Raw genomic sequence first — 22,688 nt, 5'->3', positions numbered from 1 at the left:
ATATGAGCTACATGCAAACAATCAAGTCAACCATCTAATTTTATTCAAGTGATAAAAGGGAGAATGGCTTTTAAAATTCTAGGCTGTTTAAAAATCAGTGACACAATTCATTATCATAATAACTGAAAAATGTTTCCATTTCATTAAATAATAACCATATACTGAGAGGTTAAGAATTAATCATTTGGGAATTCATATAGACAATGGTTTTTACCTCATAAAAAGGAACAAAATGCAGTTAAATACACTGTAAACAATTAGAGGTGGGGAACAAAACCAAATTTGGGGGAAGAAGAGCAATTAAGTAAATTCTGAAAGTGAGTTTGAGGCATATGGCACAAAATCAAATAAAGAAATTAAATGCTAAGAATATTCATCACATTTACATATAAAGGCCACAAAAAGCAAATATGAACACCATTGATATTAGAAATAAAAATGATTCATTTCCCCAAAAGGTACAGCGAAATTATAGCAATAAAATAAATACAAACATCTGTTTACAAAATAAAATGTAATTTAGTAAATTTAGAAATCAATTCAAGAAACATCATGATATCTACACTCAGTCTAAAATGGCAAAAACACTCTGTTGGGCTAAAATATAGGAAGCTAAATAGAAAATCTAAAAGAAATAATAAATCTGGAAAAATGAAAAAAATGAATATTTTATAAGTGCTAGAGAAAAAGAATACAGTGATATGCAGGATAGGGCTGAACAGCATTTTATATAGAAGTTAATTTTATGATAAAATTTTAAAAGAATTTTATAAAATAAAGGTTTTGTAAAATATTTGTTTACAAAAATAATCACACAATCAAAATTTCCCAAAATTCACTAAAGAATCAAAATTTCTATATGGTCAGGTAAAGTGCAAATACAAATAATTCACTGTACAGTTATAAGCAAGAATTTGATACCCAACCTTTTCTCATGTTTGAAAGAAACAAAATAGAAAGCAAACTCTGCTAAATTGTTAACAAATAGATTTATATCTAAGAAAATAGTGATTCTAAATTAGGTAATAAAATCAAGGACAAAAATTCAAGGACAATTTATATTGGGGAGGGATCAATACTATTTAAAAATACAAATCTAGAGATTTATATCTTTAATGAACATTTGGTGTCTCTGAACACACTCAGAAGCTCATGTAAGGGCACAGGCATCCCTCTTGAAGCACAGTATAATCAACTGAAAGAGAAAACTCAAATGGAAAATAAAAGCCAATTAATGAACTGTTTTTTCTAGTCAAGGCATTCTAATTGTTGTCAGTTCTTTATACTGAAACTACTGGTGATTACAGTTTCCTGGTTGAGCTTGGTGAGGTGCCAGTGAAATAAGGTTCAGTGAGTAGGGGAATAAAATAACATTTTGTCCAGCCTCATGTCATGACTCAGATTTTAAGTGAGACCTACTAACAACTATCTCAGATCACTGAGCTGGGATTGTGATGGGAAAGGAGGAGTCGTTAGGAAGCCGTGGTGGGCAGCAGGGGATGGGGGTGGGCAGCACAACACAAGATGCATGTGTAAAAACAGACTGCCTATGTAGAGCCAAGTTACAGGCAGAAGAATAGTACTTTTTAAAAATTTTTACAACTTTTTATTGAAGTGCAACATACATACAGGAAAGTGAACAAATCACAAACATATAGTTTGAATAATTTTCACAAAAAGCACTCTCTCATGTTACCAGCATCAAGATCAACAGAACATAAACAGCATGCAGAAGCCGCCTTGTACTCTATTTCAGGTACTAACCCCCCCCAGGATAAAGTGATTCTGAATTCTAACACCATAGATTAGTTTTGCTTGTTTTTAACCTTTGCAGAGCTGGATTAGACTGTTCATATCTTTTGTATCTGGCTTTCATGCTCAACATTATATTTGTGAGTTGCATCCGTAGTGTTGTGTTTAGATGTTTGTTCATTCTCATTGCAGTAAATTTAAACATGGGAATACTATCCAGGAATTAATGAATCCATTCTGCTTTTGCTAGGTAATTTAGTAGTTTCCAGGTTTTGGCTATTGTGAACATATTTTTTGCTTGTGTCTTCTGGTATATGGACCTATGATTTCCACTGGATATGAATATAGGACTTGAAATGCTGGGTCAAGCCATTTTTCAGAGTGGTTTGTATGTTTCCACCAGTATGAGGATTCCATTTGCTTTATAACTTTGCCATCATTTGCTATTACCTGTATCTATTCTTGATATTTTGTTTGTTTGTAACACTAGCCATCCTCTTGAGTAGGGGTTCTTAACCTTTTTTGTTCCACGGACCCCTTTTCCAGTCAGGTGAAAACCACGGACCCCTTTTACTAAGTCTGTAAGTAAGACCCCTTAATATACTGTGTGTTATTTAATAAATATATCACACCTACATAAACATACTCCCTACAAGAATAATGCTTTTTGAATCTCAGTTCAAGCTCAGGGACCCCTTGTTAAGAACTCCTGCTTTTGGGTATGTAGTTATATTGCACTGTGGTTTCAATTTATGTTTACAAGATGACTAATGAGCCCAAGTACCTTTTCATATGTTTATTGGTTGTTAGGGTATCATGCTTTTTGAAATGCTAGCTCAAGACTTTCATCGTTTTTCTAAGTTGGCAAAAATTAGAGCTAGCATGTAAATTTAGCAAAATTGTTGGATCACTAAGTCTATATATATAAATCAATTTTATTGTTAAATGTTAGCAACAAACAAACAGAAAATGAAAATTTAGAAAGATATTGTAGAGGCCAGGGATGCTCACAGACATCCTATAATGCATAGAACAGCACTCCTCCCCCCAAAAAGAATTATCTGGTACAAAATGCCATTAGTGCTAAGGTTGAGAAAAACTGCTCTACACTGAACATTATAAAACTATTTAAAAATGTTAAAGAGTACCTAAGTAAACTGAGGGATACAGAAGGTACACAGATTGGAAAAGTCAATATTATATAGATGTCAGAGAGTAATGGAAACTGGGGTGATGGATATATTCATTACCTTGATTGTGGTAATGGTTCCATGAATGTATGCTTATGTCAAAATTTAGCAACTTGTACACTTTCAATATGTGCAGTTTATTTTATATCAATTATACAGAAACAGCTGTTAAATTTTTTAAATCTCAGAGACACAATTTGCAAAAACACTACAATTGAAAGAGAAGATATCAAAAGTTCTACATCAATTAAAGAAATTAAATCTGTAAAAGGTTTCCATAAACACATTTTAAGACACAGATAGCTTTTCAAGCTAATTTCTCCAAACATTTTGAAAGTAATACAAATCTTATACAAATAGTTCCATCAAACAAAATGCTTATCAGATTTTAAGAGGTGACCATTACTCAATCTCTTCCTTGACCATTAATAGAAAATCCTAAACAAAATATTAACAAATTGAATTTATATGTGTACATGCATGCATATATTTAAGGACTGCAAAGTTTATTTAATCCCAGAAAAGCAACTGATGTTGTTTACCACGTTAATATAATAAAGGAGAAAATGATCTTAATAGATGTAGAAAATACCTCTTATGATTAAATTTCAGAAAACTAGTATGAGAATGAAACTCAATTTGGTAAAAGTATAGATTAAAAACCTGCAGTAAACATCCTGCATACATGACATAGCAAAAGCTTTATCCCTGAAATTGGAAATAAGATAAGGATGCCAGCTATCACCACTTCTATTCAACACTATATGGAAGATAGTATTCAGTGTAATAAGGCAAAAGAAATATATATGTAAGCATTATAAAAACTAAACTGTAATTTTTATAGATAACTTAATAGTGTACTCAGAAAAGACAAAAGAAGTTATGCACTATTGGTAATAGGTGAATTGGCAAACTCACTGGGAAAAAAAATCAATACATGAAAATAAATTGATTTCTATGTAATCAACAACAAAAAAATAGAAACAATTTAGAATAGCAGCAAAAATCAAGAAATTCATAAGAACAAATCTATTGAGAGATGTGTACGACTTTTCCTAAGAGAAGAATGAATCATTATCAAGGGAAATTAAATCCTACCTAAATAAAAGAAAATGCTATATTCATGGATTGGAAGATGTGCAATGTGGTAAGACTTTCAATTCTCCCTAAATTGATGTATAGATTATATGCATTTCCTAACCAAAAGCCATGCATTTTTATGGAAATGGGATTATGAGGGCCAAGGATAGCCAAGGAAAGAGAACAAAGGTAATAGATTTACTCTATCAGATATCAAGTCACCAGTAATCAAGATGACATAGGACAGACAAAAAGACCAATGGAAAAGAATACAGGATCCATATATGGAAGCACCTATATCTGGTCACTTGATTTTGACAAATCTGACATTACACTGCATTGAGGGATGGGACGGCCCTTTCAATAAAATGTATTCGGCAAATTAAATATTCATATAAAACAAAATTATTTTTGTCTCATTTACTGAAATCCAATTCCAGGTGATCTGTAGATCTAAATTTGCAAGGCAAATTTTTAAAAATCTTTAAGAAAGTAACAGAAGAATATCGTAGGGATACCTTTCAATATCACACAAAAAGCCTTAGTAAAAAAGAAACTCAGCAAATTGGACTCAATTAAAATTAAGAACTTCTGCTAATCAAAGGCTGTGATTGAGACAGTCAAAAGACAAGGCACAATGTGAAAGAAGTTATTAGCAATGTACCTGACCAGGCAATCATATCCTGAATTTATAAAAACTGCCACAATAAAAAAAAAGATGACCCAACTTAAAAAATGAACTAGACTTAAACTGGCAACTCATTAAAGGGGATATATAAGCATGCCAAAACATGGAAATTAAAACCATACTATAAGATTATAAAGACTGCCATTATCCAATATTGGTAAGGATGTACAATGACCCGAATGTTCAGATAATGCTGATAGAAATGCCAAATTGTTATAACTGGTTATTTTGGGAAACTGTGTAACACTAATAAAGGTAAACATATGCATTTTGTGTAATCCAGCAATTTGACTTCTGGGCATGTACCCCAAAGAATTTTGTACTTGGGCAAACCAAAAAAAACTTAGTATAGATATATTCATAGCAGTAAAACTCAAAATAGCTCTGAACTGGAACAATGCAAATGAATACATGCCCATCAAGAGAACAAATAAGGAAAGTATGCTTTCGTCAGTCACAGCAAGGAGAATAAATTAATTACTGCTTCACACAACGAAATGGATCAATCTCATAAACACAATATTTAGCTAAAGAAAACAATGCACACACTGAATGGCACCGTTTAATTAATGGTGATAAAAGTCAGGACAGTGGGTATTAACAGAAGGGCCAAGGGGTTTCTGAAGTGCTAAATATGTTCTCTCCCAGTTACAAGGGTGTATTCTATTTTAATGGTTTAACTATTTTTTAAAACGTTTTGTGTTTTAAAATTCCCCAAGCTATACAACTATCATTTGAGCATTTAACTCTCAATATATTTCAATAAAACTTTATGTAAAAATAAAGGAATAGAGGAAACTGCAGGCCATGCTACAGAAACTGGCACAGTACCCAATCTACTCTGGTGATGCAAACCTTCTCAGGAGCTATTCTGTAGCTGGAGTTAGAAGCTCCATTTTGCAAAATGGGGGAGAGTCAGTTGGCCACCGGACTTCAGCTACTGATTAGTAAATTCGGTTGGCTAAAGTATAGTCCTAAGAACAGCTAAAGTTTGAACCCATACAAATCAAAAAGAGGCCGAAAGTCACATTTTAACTCTGCCCTGGCATGAGGAAAAGCAGGGCTGACTGAAAAGCACAGTGAAGGAAAGGTCTGGCTGCTTTCCAACAAGATTGGATTGTAGCCCTACCCTCCATCCCCATACCCCAATAGGATAGGAGAGGAGCTGTGTCACCTTAGCTTCTCTGGGCAACTGTAGGCACTTTTGGCCCAGATAAACTGGTTTGTTGAGCACCTTTGATTCCATCTCTACCTCTGTCCCTCCTCCCCCCACACTCAATAGGAGAAGAGGGGGCTGGTGATTCCTCAGCCTTAGGGCAATGGCAGGCACTTTTGGCCTTAACAGACTGAACTGTTGGGTGTCAGTGGTTCCATTCTCATCCCCTAAAGGGCAAAAGGGACAGTACTCCCTCCCCAGCCTCTCAGGGCAACTGCAGGTACATTCAGCCCCCATTGATTAGGTAGTTGGATACTCCATAAGGTCCCTCCCCACCCCTAGAGAGAGGGGAGATGGTATTACATCAGTCTACCTGGACAACTGCAGTCATTTTGGACCTGCATGACATTACTCCCCACACCTGCAGCTCCATTCCACCCCAGGCAGGGGAGGAAGGGATGTGAAGCTTCATCAGTCCCTCCAGGCAACTAGAGACAGTCTTGGCCTACATGACTTGAATTATTACACATGTCTGTGGCTCTGTAGGGTCACAAAGCAGAGCTCAATAAATTTAACAAGATCAAAATTATACAAAACACTACCTTTCATCATAATGGAATAAAGTTGGAAATCAACAAGAGGCAGAAAAAGGGAAAATTCGCACAAATACAGAGATTTAAAAAACACACTTTTAAATAATCAATGGGTCAAAGAAGAAATTTCAAGAGAAATCAATGAATATCTCATGATGGATGACAATGAGAACACAACAAATCAGAACCTATGGGATGCTGCAAATGCAGTGCTGAGAGGAAAATTTATAGTCCTCAATGCCTATATTAAAAAAGAAAAAAGCATGAAAATTGATGACCTAACTACATAGCTGGAGAAACTAGAGCACAAAGAACAAACTCATTCTTAAGCAGGTAGGAAGAATGAAATAGCAAAGATCAGAGCAGAAATAAATGAAACTGAGAAAAGAACAGAATTAACAAAATCAAAAGTTGGTTCTTTGAGATTAAGAAAACTGACAAACCCTTACCTAGACTGACAAAGAAAAAAAGAGAGAAGCTGCAAATATTATCTATCAACCAAAGAATGAATAAACAAAGTATGGTATATAAGTTTTGATGAAATGCTATGCTGTAGTAAGAAATGAAATTGGAACCTGAATGTATCTTGGGAAGACATTATGCTAAGTGAAGTAAGCCAGACACAAAAGGACAAATATTGCATGTTCTTACTAATATTATTACAAAGAATAAAAAGTGGATTTAAAACCTAGAGTATAGGTAATTAGGAGATAAGAGGAAGACTGAGAAGGATTATTGATGGTTAATGTATACAGAAGTTTTAATTAACTTGACTGTAAAAGTGTGGAAATGGATAGTTGATCATAACACATTATAGTGAGTAGCAGCTGGTTTATAAACGGGATTGTGTCTGAAATGGGTAGTATAGGGATGCAAATATTAATTGAAAGAAAGCTAGAGAATAATCTAGGGACTGAATAACATAGTGTACCCAGAGGCAGATGAGAATTGTGGTTGATGGTACAGACAGAAGAGTGTCCTTCCATGAGCTAGAAAGGCTGAACGTCACTATTGCAGAGTAGTAGGAATGTGGAGAAACATGGAAGGAATACAATTGGTATGACCTGCATACTGCGGTTAATAGCAACAGTGTATAATTCTCACTTCAATGCCAAGGATGTACTCTGTTGATAATGGAGGGGAAGGGTTTATAGAAAAAGTGTGCTAAATGTATGCTAGGGACCATGATTCGTGATAATAGTCTGATGATATTATCTCATAATCTGTAATAAATATTCCACCACAGTGTGTTGTGTTGGTAAAGGGGTCTTGTGTGGGAATTCTACACATGTGCATGAATGTTTTATAAGTCCACAACTTCTATAATAAAAATATATTAAAAATAATAATAGGGTGGGTTGGAAGAAAAATACACCAAATATAAGTTACAGGCTATAGTTAGTAGTTAACATTTTGATGAAATTCTTTCATAATTTGTAACAAATGTATCACAACAAGATGGTGGGTAATGTATGGGACCCCTGTATGATGTTATGCATATTTGTTTTGTAAGTTTACAACTTTTACTATACACTTATTGTTTATGAATGTTCATGTATGAATGATTTCTCCAATAAAAATTTTTTTTAAAAGGAATACTCTTTCCTTCCATTATTCCCTCCTTTTAATCAACAGGAGTCTTTTGGAGGAACAAGAAAGATGAATGTGGAGCCAGAGGGAGACCTGGCATTGATAAAATCATAAGTAGCCAGAGTAAATTTTGTGGCTTGTTTAAAATAAAGTAGGTCTAAGGTTTTCTGCAATCATCTGTAGTCTGGCATATGTTTTCAAAGAAAATCCCAGAGAATTCAAGCTTGATTTTATTGTTGAATATGAGTCACATATAAAGTTTATAATATTTGGTTGACCACATTTTTAGTTTAATAAAATTGTCATACATAATTGGCATGGGGGAAATATTTTCCATTATGTAAGAAAACATGCTACGCATCCTCAATTTTTGGAAGTGGGTCTGTAAAGTTGGTGGGATGGTAGTCACCATGCTTTTCTTCAACAATGAAATATATCATTAGCACATAGTAAGAACATAAAAAACGTTAGCTCCATTAATGCTTTAAAGTTATTTGATCTTTCTGTATGATAAAAATTATGCATTGATATTTTGCAATCTCCAGATAATATAATTTATTTTTATATAAAGAATTTATATTAATATATTATGATATATTGATATATTAATATAATAAATATGTATAAACTATCAAATTTACCTAAAAATATTTGAGCATCAATAACAGCTCATTTGATATTAACAGATTTTTCCTGGCTTACTGCTTTCCCTTTCAATGGAATCTCTGAATGGATAAACATTAGACGAATAATTTAAATAAGAACACCAAGTTCAAAAAGTAGCATTCTGGAAAATATCTCAAGAAAAGATTATAGGAAGTGGAAATTGAATCACTTCCTCAATCCTCTATCAATGCATTCTTCCTTTCTTTCACCCACTATTAATTTAATAATAATTCTAGGTATAAAACACAAAGTTTAAAAAACCAAAATGTTAGTATTAAAACATCAACTAGCAAAAAAAAAATCTGTAAAGGCTTAACGCAAAATTGCTCTAGGCAAGAAAAATAAATGAAACAAATATAACTAGTATTATCACCTCTGAAATCCAATATTACTAGCGACAAACTTCTATTTTAAAACTTAGCACACTGTTTTCTAAGACTATATATCTGATTCTCCTTTTAGATTGAAAAACCCTTGAGCTCAGGCACAAAAACTATTCATTTATTTGGCCTTCAGTGCTTACCAAATAAACAAGACAAAAAGAAACAGGTACACAATCGTTATGAATGGCAAAATGCAATTTTCTTGTGACAACTGGAAACCTAATATAAATTATTCGATTCCATAAAAAATATATAAGTAAAACTCAAAATTATGAGAAATAATATAAAAATAAAGATATAACCAAAAGAAATATTTTCCTTCTTTGAAGAAAAAATACTTTACACAATTTCAAAGCTTAACATAAATAGTTTTAATGGAAACTTTCGGCTTCCATGAATTGTTGAGTGAATCTATATTTTAATATTAGTATATATACTTAATACAAGTCTCTCTTTAGAGGCTTTAGTAATACTAAAAGTTTAGCAAAACTGCAACTTCTCTTTTAGAAGTGTGAATGTAAAATGTAATTTAAGATGATAGGGAGAATATAAAGCAGTGATTTTTTTAGATGCTTTTATTCATAGAAATAAAATGTTAATCTGACCTTCGGTCAAAATACTGGATATCTACTGCAGCATACCATATATTGAAAACACCATGCATCATTTGTATGTCACTGTAGAGGAAAATGTGGTTTATTTAATAAATGGCGCAGGCATACTTGATAATATAGCAGAGAAAAACACATTTAAAAGAGTATTTATTGTGATATACAAATGTTACATTAAAAATCTAAAGGTAAGAGAATGAGCAAGATGGCAGATTAGTAAGGAGCTCCTAGAGTCAGCCCCTGCTACTGGGCAGTTAGCAAATACCCAGAGCTCTCTGGAGTTAGCTGAGGCACCAGTTTGGGGGCTCCAGGAGAGCAGAAGACCATCCTGCAACATTCTCAAAGGAGTGGAAGGAGGAGGCTGCCCATCTGCAGGGAAGACTCATAAGTAATTCACGTCCCGGAGGCTGGTGCCCATCCTCCAATGGAGGCACAGGCCGCCTCAGGAGCTGTTCCGCGGCTGGAATCGAAAGCTCCGCTTCCCCAAAATGGGGGAGGAAGAGATGGCTGGGTACCAATTTCAGCTACTGATGAGTAAATTCAGTGGGCTAAAATATAATCCTGAGAACAACTAAAGCTTGAGCCTGTCCAAGTCAGAAAGAGGCTGGGAGCTGACATCTTAACTCTACGCCTGGCACAAGGGAAGCCGGGCAGACTGAAAATCCCAGGGCTGGTGGGGACCAGCTTCTTTCCATCCAGCTCATACTGCAGCCCTAGCCTAGGCCCCAGGGCCACCTCCAACAGGGAGGAATCTGTGGGGACCTGCGCCAGCCTCTCTGGGAAATTACTGGCTGAGCATTGGAGGCCAGTGATTATCCTACTCTAGCGGCACGAGCCACCCCAAGAGCTATTCTGTGGAAGGATTGGCAGCTACATTTCCCAGAAACAGGGGAGGAGGAGGAGGTTGGCTGCCGATTTTGGCTGCTGATTGTTGGACTTGGCTGGCTGGGATATAACCCTGGGAACAGCTGGGATGTGAGCCAGCACAGGTCAGAAGGCTGCCATTTTTATTCTGCCCCCAGCCTGAGGGGAAGCTGGGATGACTGAAACTCTCAGTGTCTGCAGGAACCAGTTTCTTTCACGCAGTACAGCCTGCAGCCTTAGCCTAGACTTCAGGCCCACCTCTGGCAAGGAGGAGGCTGAGGAGTCCTGCATCAGCCTATACAGATAACTGCAGGGAACTCTGGCTGGCATAGACTGAAAATCAGAAGTCTACAGGGCAACTGCGGTCATCTAGGACCTGCAGTGCATAGATTGCTGCCCACACCTGCAGCTCCATCCTAGACCCAGGCAGGGGAGAAAGGGATGTGATGCTTCATCAGTCTCTCTGGGCAACTACAGCCTCAGCCTGCACTTGGATTATTCCACACAGCTGTGACTCTGTCCCTATCCCTGGCAAAGGAGAAAGTTGGAAGAAGCTTCACTGGTCCCTGGTGCAATGAGGGCAGCTTGAGCCTCCACAGCTTACAGTACCGACTACATGGTTGACTCCTACTGCATAACCGGCAAAAGAAAAGGACAGGAAGCCCTAAATTAAAGAGAAAAACTGCACCCAGAAAAAATACTCTAGTAAGTCAGATGTCAAGACACCAACAAAAAAATACAATCCATACCAAGAAACAGTAAGCTATGGCCCAGTTAAAGAACTGGAACTTAGGTCCAGATGACCTAAAAGAGTTGAGACAACTAATTATAGATGTTCAAACAAATCTCCTTAATAAATTCAATGAGATGGCTAAAGAGATTAAGGATATTAAGAAGGTATTGGATGAGCACAAAGAAGAATTTGAAAGCATACATAGAAAAATAGCAGACCTTATGGGAATGAAAGGTGCAATCAATGAAATTAAAAAGAACATTGGAATCATATAACAGCAGATTTGAGGAAGCAGAAGAAAGGACTGGTGAGCTTGAAGAAATGGCCTCTGAAAGTGAACATACAAAAAAACAGATGAAGAATGGAAAAAATTGAACAGGATCTCAGGGAACTAAATGACAGCATAAAGCATGCAAACATAGGTGTTATGGGTGTCCCTGAAGGAAAAGAGAAGGGAAAAGGGACAGAAGGAATATTTGAAGAAATAAAGTTAGAAAATTTCCTGACCCTATTGAAGGACATAGATATCTATGTCCAAGAAGCACAACATACTCCCGTCCAAAAAAATCCAAATAGACCAACTCTGAGACACATACTCATCAGAATGTCAAATGCCAAAGACAAAGAGAGAATTCTGAGAACAGCAAGAAAAAAACAATGCATAACATATAAGGGATACCCAATAAGATTAAGTGCTGATTTCTCACCAGAAACCATGGAGGCAAGAAGACAGTGGTCTGACATATTTAAGATACTATTAGAGAAAACCTTCCAGCCAAGAACCTTATATCCAGCAAGACTGTCTTTCAAAAATGTCTATTCAAAAATTAGAATATTCACAGATAAACAGAAACTGACAGAATTTCTAAGCAAGAGACCAGATTTTCAGGAAATAGTAAAGGGTGTGCTAGAGCCTGAAAAGAAATGACAGGAGAAAGAGGGGCCTGGAAGAGAATCTTGAAATGAAGATTTTATCAATAAAAGTAACTAAAACTGTCAAAAGAGTGGTGAAAATATGGCAGCTAAAACTCAAATAGTCATGAATAAACTTAACCAATGACGTAAAGCACTTGTATTCGGAAAACTGCAACTCAAATGCTAAAACAAATTAAAAAAACCCTAAATAACTGGAAAAACATTCTGTGCTCATTGATTGGAAAACTAAATATCATTAAGGTGTCAGTTCTACTCAAATCGATATACAGATTTAATGCAATCCTGATAAAAATTCCATCAGCATTAAAGAAAAAACTGAAAACACAATCATTAAATTTCTTTGGAAGGGTAAGGAGCCCTGAATAGCCAGAAACATGATAAAAAGGAAAAGTGAAGCCTCATCTCCAGACTTTAAATCCTAAAACCTAACTATAGTGGTAAAAACAGCATGGTACTGGTCTAAAGACAGACACAATAGACCAATGGAACCAAATTTATGGTTCAGAAACAGACCCTCACAGGTATGGTCAAGTGATTTTTGACTAGCCTGTCAAACTCACACAGTTTGGGCAGAACAATCCATTCAACAAATGGTGCTAAAAAAATTGGACATTCATAGCTGAAAGAAGGAAAGAGGACCCCCATCTCACACCTTATCCAAAAATTAACTCAGAATGGATAAAAAAACTAAAAATAAAAGAACTATAAAACTTCTAGAAGAAATTATTGGAAAATATCTTCAAGACCTGGTGATAGGTGGTGGATTCTTAAAGGAGGTAAGAGAAGGACTGAGTGGACTACTGATGTTGAATGTATGCAGAAGTTTTAATCAGGTTTACTGTAAAAGTGCAGAAATGTATAGAGTGATGGTACCACCCAGTGAATGACAGCTATTTTATAAATGGGGATGTGACTGAAAGTGGTAGTTTAGCTATGTAAATGCCATTTGACTGAATGCTAGAGAATAATCTAGGAACTGGATAGGCACGATAAACCAAGAGGTGGACGAAAATTGTGGTTGATGGTACCAATCCAAGAATGTCCTTTGTTAGCTGGAGCAAATGTATATCACTATTGCAGGGTTTTGGAAATGTGGAGAAGCATGGGAAAAATACAGCTGGAGTAACCTATGAACTGTGGTTAGTGGTAATAACATAATATTCTTACATCTATGCAAAAGACGTACTGTGTTGATACTGAGGCAGCATGGAAAATGTGAGCCAAATGTACACTATGGACGTGGTAACAATCACAGATATTACTTTATGTGTAGAAAATGACACAGCACATTAAGGTATGTTGATAGAGGGGTGCTGTTTGGGAATTCTGCACATGTGCATGATTTATAGGTTTACAACTTCTATCATAAAAAATATATTTAAAAAATAATAATAGGGTGGGTTGGGGGAAAAACACACCAAATGTAAGATAAGGACTAAAATTAGTAGTAAGATTTTAGCAACATTCTTTCATAATTTGTAACAAATGTCTCATGACAATGCAAGGTGTTGGTGGAGGGTTGATGTATGGGACCCCTGTATGTTATGCATGTTTGCTTTGTAAGTTCCCAACTTTTACTATACACTTAATTGTTTATGTCTGTTCATATATAAATGATATAAATATAATAATAATAGGAATAATTAGGGGAAAAATACTTTGTTTAGTAGTAATATTTTGACAATGCTCTTTAATCATTAGTTAAAAAGGTTTAACAACAATGCAAGTTAGTGGTGGTAGGGTGAGTTATGAGAGTCCTGTATGATGTTATACATTTTTGTTTTGTAAATTCACAACTACTATTATACACTTACTGTTTATGTATGTTTATGTGTGAGTGATATACTTCAATAAATTTAAAAAAAGAAAAGAAAAAAAAAATCTAAAGGTAGTAGAGTTCCACAATATGAGGAGGCTCTGTAGGCCCATTCCAGAGCAAAACAACTATAGCTGGTTAAACTTAAAAAAAACAAACAGCTATTCAAAGTCTCTGAAAATTGCCCTAACGGCATATAGCAAATTAAGAAAAATATATTTTAAAAATCTTCTAAATCTTGGTAACAATAAAGCATCAGTTGCACTGAAGACCTGACCTATCTCTCTCCTTCCCTGCCCAGCTCAGCCTGATGGAAGCTCTAATCCAGGTGGGTGTGGCCAAGAAGAGGAAGCTCCCACTTCCTCATCTCCCAGGCAAGGGATGCATTATCCCACAGGGAGAAGACCAAAAACATTTATCTTCCCCTCCAACTCTGAGGTACAGAGGCTTTCCATTTGAGTACAGCCAAAAGGTGAAGGATTCTTTTCCTCCATCCATGACCACTCCTAGGGTTGTGGCTCTATGCCAGGTGCAGCGTTCCAGAACACCAGAGCCCTGAACACCCTCAGTCCATCTTGTGCATGGGGTGGAGGTTCCATATCAAGAGAGGAAAGCGGAAAGGACTAGAGTGTACTACTCCCACCTGGTGGACCATGTCTAAAGCAGAAGGGTCACTTCTGCCCCCATCTCATGAGTACGTGTTCCAAGATGTTCCCCCAAGGAGAGAGGGAATCCAAAAAACAAACAAACAAACAAACAAACAAAAACAGACATTTGAAGATCTCTGGAAAGGCACTGACTTATTTGAAACAGAGTGCAGGGAAGTTCAAGACTAAGGGTTCTTGTGATGGTTAGGATAATGTTTCAAGTAGGCCAGGTAATTGTGCCCAGTTGTTTGGCCAAGCAAGCAGTGGACTAACTATAATACGAGGACATTTATGGACTTTAGTCATCAGTGAGTTTACTGTATAGATGGCTAATTACATCTACAATCAACCAGGAAAATTGCCGTCGGCAATAAGTGATGTTTTATCCAATCAGTTGAAGGTCTTAAATGGGGAAGTGATTTCAGCATTCCGAGAGAATTTCTCAGCTTGTCTTTAGACAGTTAACGTTTCCCAGGAACTCATCAAGAACATTCATCAAACTTTCACTGGAGCCCTTGGTTTGCAGCCTACCTGTGGAATCTAGACTTTGCGTCCCCATGGTCACGTGAGGTAATTTTATAAAACCTCATACTATTTACAGATATCTCCTGTTGATTCTGTTTCCCTAGAGAACAAATATAGCACTCTTGAAAACAGTGAAGATATTGGTGGTAAGCCTATAAAAGGAAACATTGCCTCCCCCTTTTCTATCTCCAATCCATCCCCTGGTAACCTATATTCCAATTCTAATCTATGAGTTTGCTTATTATAATTTGTTCGTATTAGTGAGATCATATAACACTTGTCCTTTTGTGCCTTATTTCACTCAGCATAATGTCTTCAAGGTTCATCCATGTTGTCACATGTATCAGGACATCATTCCCTTTTACAGCTGAATAATATTTCATTGTATATAGCACATTTTGTTTGTCCATTCATTAACTGATGGACACTAAGGTTGCTTCCATCTTTTGGCCAATGTGAATAATGCTGCTATGAACATCACTTTTCAAATATCTGTTTGAGTCCCTGCTTTCAATTCTTTTGGGTATGTACCTAGTAGTAACATTGCTGGGTCATATAGTAATTTCATACTTAGTTTCCTGAGGAACTGTCAAACTGTATTCCAGACTGGCTGTACCATTTTACATTCTCACTAGCAATAAAGGAGTGTTCTATTTCTACAAATCCTCTCCAAAACTTACAATTTTGTGTTTTGTTTTTTTTTTTTTTAATAGTAGCCATTCTGGGAAGCAGAAGTTGCTCAAACAATTGGGCTCCTGTCTACCATAGAGGAGGTGGTTCAGGGTTTGATGCCCAGGGCCTCCTGGTAAAGGCTGGCTGGCTCATAAGGTGAGCTCGCCTCACCATGCGGAGTGCTGGCCTGCACAGAATACTTTCCCATGCAGAATACTGCCCCGCGCAGGAGTGCTGTCTCACTCAAAAGTGCTGGCCCATGTGGAAAGCTGCTGCAGCAAGATATCGCAACAAAAAGAGACACAGAGGAAAGACAATAAGAGACACAGCAGATCAGGGAGCTGAGGCGGCGCAAGAGAATGACCACCTCTCTCCCACTCCGGAAGGTCCCAGAATCGGTTCCCGGAGCTGCCTAATGAGAATGCAAGCAGACACAGAAGAACACACAGCAAGCAGACACAGAGAACAAACAACAAGGGAGGGAGAAGAAATAAAAATAAATAAATCTTGTTAAAAAATAGCTATTTAGTGGGTATGAAATGATAACTCATTGTGGTTTTGATTTGCATTTTCCTGACAGCTAATGATGGTGAGCATCTTTTCATGTACTTTTTAGCCATTTGTATATCCTCTTTGGAGATAAGTCTATTCAAGTCTTCTACCCATTTTTTAATTGGGTTGTTTGTCTTTTTATTGTTGAGATGTAGGCTATGTGGTTTCCTACATATTGGATACATAGTTTCCAAATATTTTCTCCTATTGAATTTATTTTCTCACTTTCATCACAAAGTCCTTTGATGCACAAAAGTTTTCAATTTTCAGGAGGTCTCATTTATCAATTTTTTTCTTTCATTGCTTGTGCTTTGGCGGTAAAGTGTAAGCAAGCGTTGTCTAACACTAGATCCTTACATTTTCTTCCAGGAGTTGTATAGTCCTGATTCTTATATTTTGGTCTTTGTTCCATTTTGAGTTAGTTTTTGTATATCATGTGAGAAAGGGGTCCTTTTGCATATACATAGCCAGTTCTTCCAGCCAGTTCTTCTTTGTTGAAGAGACTATGGTTTCCCAATTGACAGTACTTGGCAACCCTGTCAAAAATAAACTGGCTGTAGGTATGAGGGTCTATTTTTGAACTCAAAATTCTATTCCATTGGTCAATAAATCCATCCTTCTGCCAATACCACGATGTTTTGACCACAGCAGCTTTATAATATGTGTTAAAGTCAGGAAGTATGAGTCCTCCAACTTGTTTTTTTTCCAAGATGTTTTTAGCTATTCAGGCCTCCTTACCCTTTCAAATAAATTTGATAATTGACTTTTCCATTTCTGCAGAGTAAGCTGTTATAATTTTGATTGGGATTGTGGTGAATCTGTTAAAACATTTTGGGTAGAACTGATGTCTTAACAATACTTGCTCTTCTAATCCATGAACATGGAAGGTCTGTCAGTTTATTTAGGTCCTCTTTGATTTCTTTCAGCAATGTTTTGTAGTTTTCTATGTACAAGTACTTTACATCCATAGTTTAATTTATTCCTAGATATTTGATTCTTTTAAGTGCTATTGTAAATATAATTTTTTTTTTCTTGATTGCCTCCTCAGGTTGCTCATTACAGGTAAATAAAAAAACTTTTGAACTTTACACATTGACCTTGTACCCTGCCAATTTGCTTAGCTCATTTATTAGATCTAGAAGCTTTGCTGTAGATTTTTCAGGCTTTCTAAATATAGGATTATATCTGCAAATAGTGAAAGTTTTACTACTTCCTTTCCAAGTTGGATGCCTTTCATTTCTTTTTCTTGCCTAACTTCTCGGGCTAGAACTTCCAGGGCAAAGTTGAATAACAGTAATGACAGTAGGCATCCTTGTTTTGTAACAGATCTTAGAGGGAAAGCTTTCATTCTTTCACTATTGAATATAATTTTAGTTCTGGGTTCTTCATACATGCCCATTATCATGTTGAAGAGGTTTCTTTCTATTCCTATTTTTCAAAGTGTCTTTATCAAGAAAGGATGCTGAATTTTGTCAAATGCCTTCTCTGCATTGAGATGACCATGTTTTTTTCCCTTTCCTTTTGTTAACGTGCTGTATTACATGAACTAATTTCCTTACGTTGAACCACCCTTGCATATCTAGGATAAAATCCACTTGATCATGATATAAATTGTTTTAATGTACTACTGCATTCAATTTGCAAGTATTTTGTTGAGGAGTTTTGGGTCAATATTCATAACACGAATTGGTCTGTAATTTTTTCTTGTAGTATCTTTATCTGCCTTCCATATATGCTGGAATCACAGAATAAGTTGTGTAGTATTGCTCCTATTCAATTTTTTAGAAGAGTTTGATTAGGAGTGTTCTCCTTTTCATTCATGTGGTGATATTTACTGATTTCTCTTGCGATTTCAACTTTGACACACTTGTTGTATTAGTCAAAGGGGTGCTGATGCAAAATACCAGAAATTGGTTGGTTTTTATAAAGGGTATTTCTTTGGGGTAGAAGCTTACAGTTACCAGGCCATATAGTGTAGGTTACTTCCCTCACCAAAGTCCTTTGCCACGTGCTAGAGCAAGAGGGCTGTCAGGGTTCAGGCTTCCTAGGTTCACTTCTCTCTGGGCTCAGCTCCTTTTTTACCACAAAGTCAGCTATAGACTATAAGGCTCTCTAGGCTTTGCCTCTCTCAACGAGGCCAGCTGGAGACTATGAAGTAACCAGCTCTGTCTTTCTCCCCAGGGCTTGATTCTCTCTGGGCTTAGCTGCTCTGTGCCTTTGTGTGCTAACTCCAGCTCAAAATTCCAACAACAAGACTCCAACATCAAAACTCCAACTCCGTCCTTTACCATGACTTTTATCTGTGAGTCCCCACCCACCAAGGGGCGGGTACTCAACATCCTACTGACATGGCCCAATCAAACCCCTAATCATAATTTAATCACATCCAGGTACAGACCAGTTTACAAATATAATTCAATATCTATTTTTGGAATTCATGAACCACATCAAACTGCTACAATTTTTTAAGAGTGTGTTGTTCAACTTCATATATTTGTGAATTTTACAGGTCTCCACCTGTTACTGTTTTCCAGATTTCATTCCATTATTATCATATAAAGGGCTTTGTATAGTTTCAGTCTTTTTAATTTTACTCAGACTGGTTCTGTGACCCTCTATGATGCTATCCTGAAGAATGATCCATGTGCACTGGAGAATATATATCCTGCTTTTTTTGGGGTGCAATGTTCTGTATATGACTGTTAGGTCTAGCTCATTTATCATATTATTCAAGTATTCTGCTTCCTTACTGATCTCCTCTCTAGATGTTCTTTTTATTGATAAGAGTGATGTATTGAAGTCTCCAGCTATTATTGTAGAAATGCCTCTTTCTCCTTTCAGTTTTGCTGGTGTTTTCTTTGTATTTGGGGTCACTGTGATTAGGTGCATAAATATTTATGCATATTATTTCTTCTTGGTGGATGGCTCCTTTTATTAATATATAGAGTCTTTCTTTGTCTCTTATAACAGATTTTGGCTTAAATCTACTTTATCTGATATTAGTATAGCTACCCAAACTCTTTTTTGGTTATTATTTGTATGGTTTAACTTTATCCATCCTTTCACTTTCAACCTATTTGTATCTTTGGGTCTAAGGTGAGTTTCTTATAAACAATATTAACTTGGGTCATACTTTATTATCCTTTCTGTTAATCCATATCTTTTGATGAGGAATTTACTCCTTTAATATTTAGTGTTACTACTGTAAAGGCAGTGATTACCTCAGCCATTTTTTCTTTTGGTTTTTACATATCTTTTCTTGTCTCTCTTTTCCTTATTGCAACCTCCTTGTTTGTACAGTTGATCTTTTGTGGTGTATTTAAATGATCCCTTTCTCACTTCTTCTTCTGTATATTTTTAAAATACTTTATTTGTGGTTCTCCTGGGATTTATATTGTACAACCTATATCTATTACCTACTAACTTGAAAAAATATCATCTTAGCTTCAATAGCTTACAAATTCTTTGCTTCCATTTCCCTGTTTCCCCTATTTACGTTGCTTTTGTCCCATTTACCACTTTATATTTTGCATGTCTATTATCAGGAAATATGCATATTTCTTGTTCAATAGTATTCTAGCTCTTTAGGAATTAAAGAATAGAGTTATATATTGAGGATACAGTACTATTGGGTTCTGGCACTATCCTCTTAGGTACCCTTACTGTTGATCTTCATTTCTTCAAATTACTCCAAGCCACTCTCTTCCCTCTTTCCCTTTCAACCTACTACAGAACTCCCTTCAGTAATTCTTGTAAGGCAGGTCTTTTGTTGGCAAACTCGATTTGTTTACCTATAAATAATTTAAACTTTCCTTCATTTGTGAAGGACAGCTTAGCTGGATAAAGAATTTGGGGCTGACATTTTTTTCTCTTTCAATACCTTAAACACACCATACCACTGCCTTCTTACCTCCAATGTTTCTGATGAGAAATTGGCACTTAGTCTTATTCAGGATTTCTTATATGTGATGGATTACTTTTCTCTTGCTGCTTCAGGATTCTCTATCTTTGGCATTGGGCATTCTATTAGAATATGTCTCAGAGTATGTCTATTAGGGTTTATTCTGTTTGGAATATACTGCACTTCTTGGACATGAACATTTATGCCTTTCATAAGAGTTGAAAAAATTTTGGCCACTATTTCCTCAAACATTCTTTCTGTTCCTTTCCCCCCTTCTCTTATCCTTCTGCGACACCCATGATGTGTATGCATGCTTCTTGCTGTCACTCAAATCACTGAGACACTGCTGACTTTTTTCTATTCTTTTTCTCTATTTGTTCTTCTTACTATATGATTTTGATTGTCCTGTCTTCTAATCTGCTGATTCTTTCTTCTGCCTTTTCAAATCTTCTATTGTATACCTCTAGTGTATTTTTTATGTCTACTATTGTGCTTTTCATCCCCACAAGTTCTGTTAAATTTTGTTTTATACTTTCAAATTCTTTTTGTCTTAATATCCTTTACCTTTTTATCCATATTTTTCTTCATCTCCTGAAATTGATTTGAGAGTATTTTTAACTTCTCTGATTAGGTATTTCAAATTCTTTGCCTCTTCTTAAGTTTTAATTTGTTTTCTCAACTGAGCCATAACTTCCTGTTTCTTAGGATGGGATGTATTTTTTGCTGTCTAGGTACATGATTATACTGATGAGTTAACTCTGAAGGTCAGTTTCTCCTTCTTTACTAGGGTTATATTGTTGATTGGCTTTATTTTAATGTTCTTCTTTGATTCTTGGTCCAATTTATTCTGGACTTTCAGAATAACCATGGTTATTCATATTTTCTCAACTCTTCTTCATCTGATCTTTGCCCTGAATATGTGGCACAATTTTTAAGATTATACTTTTTGTGCAATTGTTTCACCTTCAATTGAAAGTTTTCTTTCCTCTGTTTCTTCTCTGGGAATCTTAATCTATTCTGTTTGTTTTCTCTCCAGCTCCATGATTTGTATAAATTCTCGCCCTCCCTCAGTGTCCCCTTTACCTTACACTTTTCAGTCTGGCATCCATCCTGTCTTACAGCAGTTTGGCTTAAACCCGCCAACCCTTTTTGTTTCTGTGAGTTGTTATGCCTCCAGTTTCTTCTCCATTAGAGTATTCTGCCCTGGGGAGCCTAATTTTCCCCATGTTGGTCATAAATATTTCTCATTAGATTTATTCCTCAGTAGTCACTATTTTTCTTATTTTTGCCATGGTAGGATGCCTATAAAGATATAAATATATTGAAAGTAAAAACGATGAATGATGTACTATACTAGAACTAGTTAAGTCAAAACTGGGCTGTCTAAACTAGTATCAAACAAAGTAGATTTCAGAGCACAGATTCTTAACTATGGACAAAGAAGTAATTTAGTGCCTAATAAGAGCTTCAAAATGCATGACACAAAGTTGATAGAGCTACAAAGAAAAATAGATCCACAATTACAGTCAGAGATTTAAAATAATATTTTCTTAATAATTTATGGAACAAGTGGACAGAAAGCCAGGAAGGATATAGAAGAGTTGAGCAACACTATCACGTAGACCTAATCATCATTTATAGACTACTCCACTCAACAATAGAACATACATTCTTTTACTTGTACACATACATTTATCAAGATAGAGCATATTCTCAGCTATAAAGACAATTCTAAATTTAAAAGGATCTAAGTCATATAAAGCATGTTCTCTTACCACAACAGAATTAAAAATCAAAACAAACATCTCTCAAAAATCCCCACATATTTAGAAACAAAATAACCCAATTCTAAATATCTCGTAGATCAAAGAAGAGAAGAAAAATGTAGTAAGGAAGCATTTGATCTGAATGTAAAATGAAAGGAACACATATCAAAAAGTCTGGAATACTAGTAAAGAAGTACCTAGTAAGAACTGTGTAACATTAAATGCCTATGTTAGAAAACAAGAAAGGCCATGAGAAACTAAAACAGAAAAAAACAACAATAAAACAAAAAGTTGGTTCTTTGAGAAGATCAACACAATTATTTTAAAAAGAATACTAAGGAAGTAAAATGAACAACTTTATCCCAATAAACTTGACAACTTATATGGACTGGACAAATTCTGTGAAAGACACAAAATACCAAAGCTTACTCAAGAAGAAGCAGATAATTTAAATAGTCCATATATATCAAATAATTTTAATTTGTAGTTAAAAATCTTCTCACAAAGAAAAGTCCAGGCCAAGCAAGCTGGTTTCCCTGGAGACTTCTAACAAAATTTAATGAAGAA

General features: G+C 35.7%; 1 protein-coding gene across 1 annotated transcript in view; it reads right to left on the bottom strand.

Annotated features, from left to right (window-relative positions):
- ASXL3 (ASXL transcriptional regulator 3) overlaps window positions 1–22,688 on the bottom strand; it is a 186,424-nt gene that overhangs the window by 36,790 nt on the left and 126,946 nt on the right. The gene's annotated exons all lie outside the window — the stretch shown is intronic.

Source organism: Dasypus novemcinctus, chromosome 16 (genome assembly GCF_030445035.2).
Source record: "Dasypus novemcinctus isolate mDasNov1 chromosome 16, mDasNov1.1.hap2, whole genome shotgun sequence".
NCBI lineage: Eukaryota > Metazoa > Chordata > Mammalia > Cingulata > Dasypodidae > Dasypus > Dasypus novemcinctus.
Note: the sequence above shows the minus strand (reverse complement) of the source record. Positions and strands in the feature narration are given on the sequence as shown.